Source organism: Lissotriton helveticus, chromosome 5_1 (genome assembly GCF_964261635.1).
Source record: "Lissotriton helveticus chromosome 5_1, aLisHel1.1, whole genome shotgun sequence".
Lineage (NCBI taxonomy): Eukaryota > Metazoa > Chordata > Amphibia > Caudata > Salamandridae > Lissotriton > Lissotriton helveticus.
This window is the reverse complement of record NC_136065.1, coordinates 1,676,127,923-1,676,140,277: the sequence shown is the minus strand read 5'-3', so window position 1 is coordinate 1,676,140,277 and position 12,355 is coordinate 1,676,127,923. Positions and strand designations below refer to the sequence as shown.

At 49.1% G+C, this 12,355-nt stretch overlaps 1 protein-coding gene across 1 annotated transcript in view; it reads left to right on the top strand.

Moving 5' to 3' along the window:
* CARMIL3 (capping protein regulator and myosin 1 linker 3) overlaps window positions 1-12,355 on the top strand; it is a 1,019,681-nt gene that overhangs the window by 910,132 nt on the left and 97,194 nt on the right. The gene's annotated exons all lie outside the window — the stretch shown is intronic.

The following is a 12,355-nucleotide window of genomic DNA, read 5'->3' as shown; positions in this document are numbered from 1 at the left end:
TTAGGGAAATTGTGAAACTTGGTCCTCAGACATGGGTAGTGCAGGGCAATGGAAGTTTTGGTGAAGGGCAGTGAGGTAGAACATTATCGGGGGCTGTACAATTTGATTGCACAAGAGCACATGCTTAGTGTAGGAGGCTGGCTCAGTATTAAGTGTCCACCTATGGTGAGGCACTGTGCACGGAGTCTAGGCAACCCTTAGTGATAGTGTTTAGGTTCCTAAAAACCAAAACTCTCAAGTGGTAGCTGTGGAGAGCACCTCAGGTTTATCCAGGAGGGTGTGAAGCAGTTGTATGACTCTTATGTCTGTCAGTAAGCTTTTCACACAAGAAACAACCACACCAGATGAGTAGAAAAATACTTTATATTTATTACTACACACTAGACACTAACTTGGTATATCTCCTAACCGGAGATAGCAATTACACACAAAGATTACTTAGAAAAGAGGTAAGTAGTATAGGAAAACACAGAGGGCCGACCTGGGGGGCTGAGGAGGGGGGCTGGGGGGGACAAATCATACACTAAAAGAATGGGATGCGAGGTGAGTACCAAAATGGAACTAGTACCTGGGGTCCAGGAAGCAAGGAACAAACTAAGATGGTTTGCCAGGGACCCCAAGGCGCCCGGGTGGAGAGTGGTGACACTGGGTCAGACATACATAGGACAACACAGGGTAAGTTGCGGTTGGAAAATTAGAGTTTTAGGACCCTTCCAGAAGGACCCCAAAGGAACCACTCGGATAAAGGGAGGTTGGAGAGGTACCCCACCCGTGAATACCCAGAAGATGTGGATATCTGCCCCAGGGAGACCGGGTGCATGGAGGTGAAGTGGTGTCGGAAACCTCCATAGATGCCAATGGAGGGCCGTGGAAGTACAGTAGCTACAGAGTCTCGTGGGCCAGGCCTTGGAACCAGGATGAGGAATACAGATGAAAAGAACCTGAAAGAAGAGGGGACAGAGTCCAAACTAGCCAGAGGTGACCAGGAGGCAGGCACAGGAGCACACTACCGGCCCTGTCTGAAGGTTCCTGGTATAGCACGGAGTAGAAGAAACAGGAGCTGTGGAGACCAGGCAACATTGTAGGAGCCCAAGCTGTCCCACATTGGTCGACGTGTGCAAGAAGGTCAGTGGCCAGCAGGACCACCAACAAGCCTTGGCAAACAGAAACAATGGTTTGTGGGAGAAGAGCAAGGTCTATGGACTAACCCAGCCGGAGTAAGCCAGGACGACCCTCCTCACACAGGAGAGCCAGCAGGAATCGATGAAGTCCCCTCAAGGACCCTATGGCAGCAGGCACAAGAGGTCACAAGGAAGCCTCAGCAGCACAAAAGAGATGAAGGCCCACCTCACAGACGATACAGACAGGACGGCATGCTTGGAGCTGGGCGGTGCTAGAGGCAGGGGCTACTTGAAGCTTGAAAAACTTCAGTGAAGAGAGCCAGCAAACCTTGGTGATGACAAACAGGTACTGTGCACAGGTAGGCAGTCTACATTGGCTGGAGAGTGATTACAGTCCCCCAACTTGCAGGAAAGACTGGTCAGGCCTCTGGAGAACCAACAAACCAACACCAGTGTTGCAGAGCCAGGCGATGTCCGTGGGACAACATGATCAGCAAATTGGTTGTTGACATTGAGGTGCCTGTGGATGCAAGGAAGTGACTCCTTTACTTCAGGGGAAATTCCTTCAGGCTAGGATGCAGGCTGAGTCCTTGGTGACTCGGAGGATGCATGGCTATGGTATTTCAGATCTGTGGAAAAGCCCAGGGACGAAGATGCAGCAGGCTCCATCCTAACGGGAGCAGTCTTGTTGTGGGTCCTGACTTATAGAACAGCAGAGATCCAGTGTCCACGAGCAGAAGAGTCTTTGAACAATCTTCAGATGACAGCAGTCAGTTCCAGAAGTTGTTGTAGGGACGAATCTAAGGACCCACCCTCAGGGGAGCCCTTAAGTAACACTAAAAAGGGGAAGGACCTCTTCTCTGGTGACCCACCTATATGAGGGGGTCAGGTCAGGGATGCTACTCAGCTGTCTTAGCCAGTCAGATGCTATCAGAGGCCAAAATTCAACATGGAAGAATCAAGTGAACATCTGGAGGAACTTTGGGCACCTCCCTAGGGAGGAACTGGACAGGGGGATGGACACTCCTCTGTCCTTTGTATAGTTTCACGTCAGAGTGGGAGCCAAGGGCTCCTGAATTAGGAAAAACTGGTTTATGCATGGAGGGCAACAAATGTTCCCTTCAATGCAGTTTGGTGGTGCTCAGAAGTGCCCCCACTGTACCTAACTCTAACGGAGAGATTGTCACACCTCTCCTTTGCAGGAAATCCTTTGTTCAGCTTCCCCTGCCCGAGTGAAGCTCATCACCAGTTCTATGCAGTGCAAAAAGAGTTCTCTACTCTTGCGTGTTTTCGGAACGCAGGCTGAGGTCCAGGCAGCTGATGATGCCTCTGGAACTCACCTGATCTATCGGGAGAACGATCTCCTGTATAGCGAGCCTATGGTTGCTGAGCCTGGGGCGGCCCATGTGCTGGTGGTACCCCAGTGCTTCAGGGCTTTCCTACTGGGTCTAGCTCATGGTGTGCCACTGGCAAGTCATTCGGGGCAGGACAAGACCTTTGACTGGCTTGTCAAAGGTCTTGTCCTTTATTGGCCTCAAATGATGAAGGCCTCAGATGCATTCTGCAGGTTGTATCCTACCTGCCCAGTGCGTGATAAGTCAAGGGGGAGACGTAAGGTTTCCCTGCAACCTTTCCTGTCTGGAGCACCCCTTTTGAGCGCGTGTGCATTGAAATTGTGGGGCCTCTGGATCCCAAGACAGCAATGAGCAACAGGTTCTTACTGGTCTTGGTGGACCATGCCAACCGATGCCCAGAAGCTATCCCTCTGAGGACATGATTGCGCCCACCGTGACTAGAGCATTAATAGGGGTCCTTACCTGCGTGGGTTTCCCCAAGGTGTTGGTATCTGACTGCAGTACAAACTTCATGTCCTTGCACATAAAGGCCATGTGGAAGACGTGTGGAGTAGGTTACAAGTTCTCTACCCCTCACCACCCTCAGACCAATAGGTTGGTTGAAAGGTTCAACTGTACCCTCAAAGGCATTATTATGGGTCTCTGAACTCATAAGGCGTAAGTGGGATGTCCTCTTGCGATGTCTTTTATTTGTCTACAGGGAGGTACCACAGAAGGGGGCTGGCTTCACCCTTTTTGAACTGCTGTACGGACACCCTGTGAGGGGAGCTCTTAGTTTGGTGAAGGAGTGCTGGGAGCAAGATCCCAGGAAGCCACCCCAGGATGTGTTCAGTTACATGCTGGCCTTCCGCAACCAGACAGCCTGCTTCTGGAAACAACCAAGGGAAGCTGAAAGCCAGCCAGGAGGACATGAAATGCTGGTATGACCAGAATACTACTCTGGTTGAGTTTTGGACTAGTCAGGAGGTGTGGGTGAGGGTGCCCTTAGAGCCCCTTGCTCTGCAAAACCGTTGGTCTTTCCCATTTGAGGTGAAGGAGAGCAAGAGTGACGTCATCTACCGGATGGACTTGCAGACTCCTAGGAATCCTTTGAGGGTTCTGCATGTGAACCACCTCATGCCACACTTCAAGAGGTCTGAGCTGACCAGGCTCTTTGTCACAGATTATAGGGTGGAAGAGGAGAGTTAATCCCCTCCCCAAATTCCTAACCAGTAAAGAGCAGGATGGGTCAGTAGAGGGTGTGAGCCTCTCTCCTACTCTGACCCTAGAGCAGCAGCGAGACTGTTGACACTTGGTGGGACCGTTTTGCATCTCTTTCTCACTCACCCCAGGAGTCACTCATTGATGCACTCATGACAATGACACAGGATAGCCTTCCTGTTAAGCACAAAGCTTCCAGGGTGTCTGACAGAGTGAGGTCCAGCATCAAAGAGGAAGCCTCTACGATGCTGGAGTTAAGGGTTATTGAGCCCTCCAATAGTCCTTGGTCCAGCCCAGTGGTTTTGGTGTCAAACCTAAACACCAGGTCTGTGTAGAGTACCAAGGGCTGAATGTGTTCACTAAACTGACGCACACCTTATCCCCAGAATTGATGAGGTCATTGAGGCTTGGAGCTGCCAAGTTCTTCAGCACATTTGACTCTATGTCTGGGTACTGGCAGATTTCCATGACGGAGGTGGCACAGGAGTGGTCAGCATTCTGAATGACATACTACCAGTTCTGGGTTATGCATTTTGGGTTGAAGAAAGCCTGTGCCTCTTTCCAGGTCATGGCTGGGTTGGTGAACTTCAGTGCGGCTTACCTTGATGATATTGTAGTCTACTGCTCCAGCTGGGACGACCATTTATGCCACCTTGGGGAAGTGCTGAGGGCCCTGCAGAGTGCAGGCCTCACTATCTAGGCCAGTAAGTGCCTGATAGGGCAGGGGACTATGGTTTACTTGGGACACCAAGTAGGGGGTGGCAGGGTGCAGCCCCTGCAACCAAAAATGTATATCGTTCTGGCTTGGGCACTTGAGCATACTGGGGCCGCAATAATTCGATTTTGGATCCAGGCCGAAGCTGGTTGCACCAACGAGACCTTCATCGTAGCCGAAGTTGGTGCCTCCCGCATTGCCAGCCCCATCCTTATGCCTCATGACTCAGAGTCGGATCGGTGTCGCTCGTCACAAACTCCAGCGCAAGCAAGTGCTATCTGATGAGAGAGGCGGTCTCCAAGGGACCCATTGCCCCCGCCACTGCCCTGAAAATAGAGGCGTTGACAGCCTCGTAGAAATCGCCATCAGAAGGTAAGTAATCAAGAAGATCTCCTTCCCCCCCGTGTGCCATCCATCTCCACCAAGGAAGGCGTCTAAAGAGGGTGCAGACAATGCAGCAATAACAGGGCTGGGGAACAGCCAACAAGTTGAAGTGGGCAGAGCCTCACTGCAATGAGTCTGAGTCCAGAGAACCCACTCCCCTGGTACGTTAGAGTGATATGGGGGGAAAATATTCCTGGGAGGAGGTGTCTCAACAAGCAGTGCGGAGTCGGTTAGGCTTAAACTTACATATGGGGAAATATCATGAGGCATCGCGCTGTGAGCGCAGGAAATACTGACCCGAAGCGGGCATATAACTTGAAAAAATAGAGGCCACGATGGGCTACAGACCCCAGGCACGTCGGGTCGTCAATCTCCAGGCGAAATGGCTCCAGGTTATGACGCACGCTCTCCGACTCATAGAAAAATGAGGAAAGGAGAAACGCACATCACAGCGGGCGCTGAGAACGAGCACTACCAAAAGGGCAGAGGCAAGCACCGCGGAGCCACACCAGGCACACAAACGGCCATGAGGGAAGCACAGAGTGTCCCTCGGCCAGAAACGCTAAAAAGCAAAATGTTAGAGCACAACTGATATTTTAACAATTACGTCACAATGGAATTAACATGAAAGACCAAGGAGAAAGGCAAAGCCCAGAGGTAAGGATAGACACTCTTAACTCGGCTGCGAGCAGCGAACAAGAAATGCATAATTCTCGCCTCCAGTCCTGACATCGAATTCATCATCATCTCATCCACTGGAAGTCCATAACATCGGACCAATAGGTCTTGCAGATCATTCAGGAAGGCTATTCCCTTCCTTTTTTTTATTTTCCTCCTCCTATTCTGCCAATTCAAGAACGGCTGGCGGAGGATCATTTTGCATTACTTCAAGTGGAAGTTACAGCTCTTCTGGCCAAGGGAGCTATAGAAAGAGTTCCGATTTCAGTAGGCAGTGGTTGTTACTCCTGCTACTTTCTGATTCTAAAAAAGAACAAAGGGTTGCGGCCCATATTTGGACCTGTGGATTGTCAATCCCTTCCTCAAAAAGGAGAAAATCAAGATGCTCACATTGGCTCAGGTATTGTCTGCCCTGTACCAAGGTGACTGGTTGGCAGCGTTGGACTTGCAGGATGCGCATTTTCTCATCCCTATCCTGCTGGGCCACAGACATTACCTGAGGTTCAAAGTAGGCCACGAGCGCTTTCAGTTTACTGCACTACCTTTTGGCCTTACCAGCACCCCTTGGGTGTTCACCAAGGTGATGGCGGTGGTCGCAGCTCATTTGCGCAGGTTGGAGGTGTCAGTCTTCCCTACCTCAATGACTGGCTGGTGAAGGCGCCTTCACTCCAGACTGTTGTTTCCAAACTTGAGACTACGGCAAACCTCCTGCATTCGTCAGGGGTTCTCTATAAATGTGCCAAAGTCACACCTGCTTCCTTCTCAGAAACTCTCTTTCATCGGAGCTATTCTGGACACTGTGCAGTTTCAGGTTTATCTCCCGAGCAGCGAGTCCTGGATATTCAGGCTATGATACCGATTTTTCAGTCTCCATCCTGGATTTCGGTGAGGTTGACTCGGAGGCTGCTGGGACTCATGGCTCACTGCATCCTGTTGGTAAATCATACAAAGTTGCATATGCTGGCTCTGGAATAGGACCTGAAGTTCCAGTGGGCACAGCATCAGGGGAGTCTCTCTGACATGGTTCAGATCACGGAGGGAACTGCAAAGGACCTGCAGTGGTGGTTAACTAACCGCAATTGGGTCATAGGCAGACCCCTCTCCCTTCCCCTACCAGATCTCACAGTAGTGACAGATGCATCACTCCTGGGATGGGACGACCATCTGGGAGAGGTGGAGATCAGGACACACTGGTCTCCGACAGCGTTAGGGCTCCACATCAACTTGTTGGAGCTTCGGGAGATCCAGCTAGTATTAGAAGCATTTCTTCTCTCTGCCAAAGATAAGTTGGCGCAGGTGTTCATGGACAACACCACTGCCATGTGGTACTGCAACAACAGTGGGGTCATGGACCCTTTGTCAAGAGGCCCTGCACCTCTGTATGTGGCTGGAACAGCAGGGCATAATTCTGGTGATTCAACACCTTGCAGCTTCTCTGAACTCCAGAGTGGACAAACTCAGCTGTCGATACCTAGCGGATCATGAATGGCGACTCCAGTCGGAGGTGGCGCAAGGTCTCTTTCAGCAATGGGGAGAGCCTTGGATTGATCTTTTTGCCTCTGAAGAGAACACACAATTTCAGCAGTTTTGTGTGTGTGTGTTTCCAAGGGGGCCATCGCTCTGCAACGCTTTTTGTTGCAAGAGAAGCCGGGGCCTCCTGCATGTCTTTTGGCTCATACCACTTCTGCCTAGAGTTCTGAAGAAGATCAAGACCGACTGGGCCCAAGTGTAGGAAAGTTGGATCTGCTTTCACGGTCACCCCCACTTTTTGCTGGTGTCATTATGCTAATCAGGACACCAGTTTCTGTGCTTCCTCCCTAAATTGGACATGGTGAGTTCTTAGGTACACTACAGATTGGCTACTGGTATACCCCTGTAAGTCCCTAGTATATGGGACTGAGGTACCCAGGGCATAGGTACACCAGGGGTCTCCCATTGTGCTCCAGCTTGTATTATGCCATCCATGAGAGACCACTCAAATGGTGACTACAGGCCTGCCATTTCAGCCATTGTAAGCTGGTGCCAGCACCACTTATGACAGAAATAAGTTTCCTCATATCCGAGTTCACAGCACTTAAAACCTATAAGTCACCCCTAAGGCAGGCCTGTGAACACTGAAGGCAGAGTGCTCGAATCTGAGTGAGAAAGTGTCCCTGCATGAGTCCATTCTCCTGGGTTGTAAGTGCATCAGCCATTATGATATATAGAGTGGTCATGCGCCGTTACGCGATGACCATCTCTAAAGTGGCTGTAACGAACCCTGTTGTGTTTGGTATCAAACATGTTGGAAACATACCCCCACAAACGGTGTTCGAGGCATGATTCCATGATCAGCCCTGAGGCCCTCAGTGCTCCAGCTACCAGTCTTCTAGACCCGGACCGCAAACTGTGACTGCTGCTGACGAGGGACATGATTCTGCCCTCCTGCTGCTTAGCCAAACTCAAGCAGAGGAAGGCAGGACAATAGGTATCCTATCACAGGGAGGTGTGACCACCTCCCAGACAGGACATAGTGTATTGGACAGGGTGGGGGCACTTGCCAGCGTGACTCAGACTGTTTGAAGGGCATACTTAGTGCTCTCCTTGCATACTCCAGTTCAAACCAGTTCAGGGAGCCATTGGCTCCCGCTCTGGTGCGAAACTGGACAAAGGACATGGGAGTATCCTCCCCACTGTCCAGCACCTCGTCTGGGAGGGAACCCAGGATAGTTCCAACCCTTTCCTTAGGGTACTTAAGCGCTTACCTGGGGGTGGGTCTCTAGAGTTGTTGTGGGACAAAATTCAGATCCGAAACCACTTCATCTTCGACCGCCCATGCACTCTGGACTTCACTCTGAACTTTGAGACTGCATCTGGGAATACTCCTGCTGCAAAAAACTTTACAAGAGGGTCCAAGGGATAAAATATTTAAAGACCAGGTAGTGTTCTGTCCCCAACCTGCAATATGTAAAAAAAATACTCCTGCTGCTCCTTGTCTTGTTGTCCAGCCAGTATTTCTGCAATGTCTGTGCCTTTGCTCCATACAGGTTCCTCACAAGGCATGTAGTCATTCAAGACACCTGAAGGAATCTCCCTTGAAGTGTAGGAGTCACTTACCTGCATCTACAGGCATCGCAACCCAGCTGACCGGTCTGCTGTTCCCAAGCTCCTACGGACTCCGAAAGGTTCAACAACACAGGTGGTGGCTGTACAACTTCCTCGATACCTGCACTGTCTTCCTAGCAAGCTGGAGGCCAGTATCCCTTGTCGGAACCACAGGAGCAACACCCCTGTGCACTGCATCGACTTGCTGTTGCCAAGGCTTGCTGACTCTCTTCTCCAAGGTTCTTCGGGCTCCAAGAAGTTCCAGCCTCAAGCATCTCCTGCAATCAAGATCTTAGCCTGCACTACATCCTTTGCATTGTGTTCCTTCATACTTTGGTGAGCTGCTCGAGGTCCTCTTGTGACTACTGTGCCTCCGGCCTGTGGGTCGTCTTGAGGGTCTTCTTTTGCTTCAGTGAGCTCCCCTGCTTGTTCAGGCCTGCTCAGACTTACCTGCTCGTGGTCAGTCACTTGGACCTTGCTAGGCCCAACACTGCACCTTTTTCTTCAACTACGTTGTTTGCCTCTGCCAAGGCTTGTTGGGACCCCTGCCGGACACCGACCCCTTGGTTCTCGACCTCCGACGTGGGACAGTGCGTGATTGGCTCGTGGTCTTCTACAACAGCACCTGGTCTGCACAGCTGCAACTTCAGGGCCACTGTCAAACTCGCCTGCATCTCTGATATTGGTGGTTGTTCGTGTCCCGTGGCTCCTGGTCACTTCTGAGTGGCATAGGCTCTGTCCCCTCTGCTTGCCGGTACCTCTCATCTTGAATCCACCTTTGGGTTCCACTTTCACCTTCTTCATCAGTAGCATCTTCCTGAAGTCCTCCATTGGGATCAACGGCAGTTTCCAACGCCACTTCGCACCCAATCACCCGACTTCCCTGGTGTAGGTATCCTGGTTCCTGGGGTATCCACGGGTGGGGTGGCTCTCCAACCTTCTGTCTTCCATGGGGTTCTCTCAGGGTCTGCTGGGAAGGGTCCTTCTCTAAAATTGCAACCACACCTTACCCATAGACTTCCTTTGAGTATGTGGTTGTGATCCCACACTCCACACAGCCTCCATGGGGTTTCTAGATACTCACCTCGTGTGGTTCCTTGGGTCTCCATATTTTTCTACGTCTTCTGGGTCCATTCTTGACTTAAGTCGTGGTTCGCATTCCACTGTTTGAGTATATGGTTCGGTCTCCCTCTGGAGACCACTGTGTATTCTGTGCTTTTTACGTATTCTATTGATAAAGTATTGTGTGTATTGTGCATATATCGCCGGGCAGGAGATATTGTATTGTGTTAGTGAGTGTTAATAAAAAATTTGATTATTTTTTATAACTACACTGTGTGGTTCTTTTTCACTGAACCCATATCATAAGATTAGGTGCTGGTAAAACAATCCGCTTTACAGTCCTTCCGGCCTAAGCCTGAAGGCTGCTTTCCACGGCTAACATTTGGGAGCTTTCTAAGGTTGTCTAAGACCACTAAAATCACCGTAAGGGTTGTCTGGATTAGTGCAGACTGCAACACTTATTAGAGTGAGCACCATATACTAAGCCAGCCTCCTACACCAAGTCATTCTTGTGGCTCCTGAATGGGCACGGAGAGTCTGGTAACCAGAGCTTCTTCGAATGAGCATCAATTCTCTGATCAGGCTGCCCCTTCGGGAGGATCTTCTGTCACAGCAGTAGGGGAGGGTCCTCCACCCGAACCTGTCAACTCTCTGCCTCCAAGCGTGGAGATTGAGCAGCGATAGTTGGTAACTTTCAAACTTCTTCCTTAAAGTTGTAATGTTATTTTGGCGGCCAGGGGACCCTCCACCAAGACAGTATACGCCTGCCTTTGGCAACACTTTGTAAAGTTTTGTACAGAAAGGTCTAGTGACCCTCTTTATGCTTCTCTCTCTGCTATTCTTTTTTTCATTCTTACCCTTGCGGAGCAGGGCTCTGCCTTGGGTACTTTCAAGGGTTATCTTTCTGCTCTGTTCGCTTTCTTGTAGCTGCCGGACCAACACTTTATATTCAAGTCGCCTATAGTAAATTGGTTCTTAAAAGGGCTTGTATGTATGCTCCCATCTGCACCCTTTGTCATGCCACAGTGGGACCTTAACTTGGCCCTTACATTTCTCATGTGTGCTCCCTTTGAGCCGTTACATAATTGCCCCCTCCGGCTGTTTACCATCAAGACAGCCTTTCTAGTGGCAATAACATTTGCCCGGAGGGTGATTAAGTGATTGAATTGCAGGCTTTGTCATGCATGTCTCCCTATTTGATGACTTTTGTGGATAAGGTGGTGTTTCATTCTTACTAAAAGTGGTGACCCCATCCGGGTCAATCAATCACGCTGCCCACCTTTTTTGCTCCCTGCATCCCTTTAAGAAAGAGGAGCACCTCCACTGTCTGAACCCAAAAGAGCATTGTCGTTCTACATAGGACTATGTTCCAGGCTTATGTGGTGTGTTTTTCCATCAGCATGAAAAAGCAAATCTGATTTCATTGAGAAGAACTGAATTAATGGGGACTTACAAAAGACAGTGTGCAGTCATATCAATTTCTTCCTGCAGAAAGAGTACTGAGTTTAGACTACTGTCTCGGCACACTCACCTCCTTGTGGTGATGTTTTTGAGATGTGTTCCTGATGAAATTCTGTATACATTTGGTTCCAAAGGCTGTAATAAGGATGGGTTTGTTACAACAGTTCGTGAAGTCATCATGAGCTCAGATTCAGGGACATTGTACAGCTCTGACAGTCTTGAGGAGTGTTGTTTAGTTACTTCATTAGCATGTCTACAAGGAAGCATGTTTTTCAAAACGTTATGTATTTTGATGTACAAATTTACAAAGGAACAAATCTTCAGGGTTTGGCAACTCTATTGCCAGACAAGGAAACACAATGCACTTTACAAGGTCACATTACACATACCATATGCTCTTCATTCATATTCATCAGACATAATTCTTGTGAATCCTTTGTTCTTTTTGACTGTGGTTCAGAGTTTCATTTAAATAAGTGCATTCAGCCGCTGCATCCTTCAAAGGCAGAGAGATATTCAACAGACTTGTCACTAAAGGTACTTGAGTCACTCTATACGTAAGATGGAATATTATAGAATGGATACACTGTTGTGCGTACTGTACAGAGGATTATCCAGATAAATGGTAGTTTGTAAGCAGATGGTAGTCTGTACAACTGTGCCTTTGATACAGCCAATAAGACACTCGAAAGAGCAATAGGGCATAGACCACAAAAAAAAAGGGAAGCCTTGGTCACATTTTTCAAGAGGTTCCAGTACAAGATAGCTGTGAAGAATCAAATAGGTCCTCAATGCACTGTATTGATGTGAGTGTGGTTATCAAGAGGATGCATTGTTTGGAGGTTTGGTAGTTCAACATGTATGTGTAGCACATTATGTGGTAACTTTACTTCTAAAGGATTATGGGCTATATTATCAAGAACGGCGTTAAAATTATCGCTACTTTAGCGGCAGGAAACTGCTGCTAAAGTGGCGATAATGGGTTTGATAATATGCCCTTGTGAATTCCCATAGAAGCCCAGGTTCACACCAGAACATGGGCTTTTATGGGAATTCACAAGGGCATATCATAAAGCCCATTATGGCTGCTTTAGCAGCAGTTTCCTGCCGCTAAAGCGGCGATAATTTTAACGCCAGTCTTGATAATATGCCCCTATGTTTTTTCTCTGCAAATCCTTAAAGAGGCTTTCGGACTCGCTAATGTTCCTTGTAGCTGCATGGCTAGAAGGACCTAGGGAACCGAGGAACAATTACATATACTTCAGTATGACATTCATTCTAGTATTTCATTACAC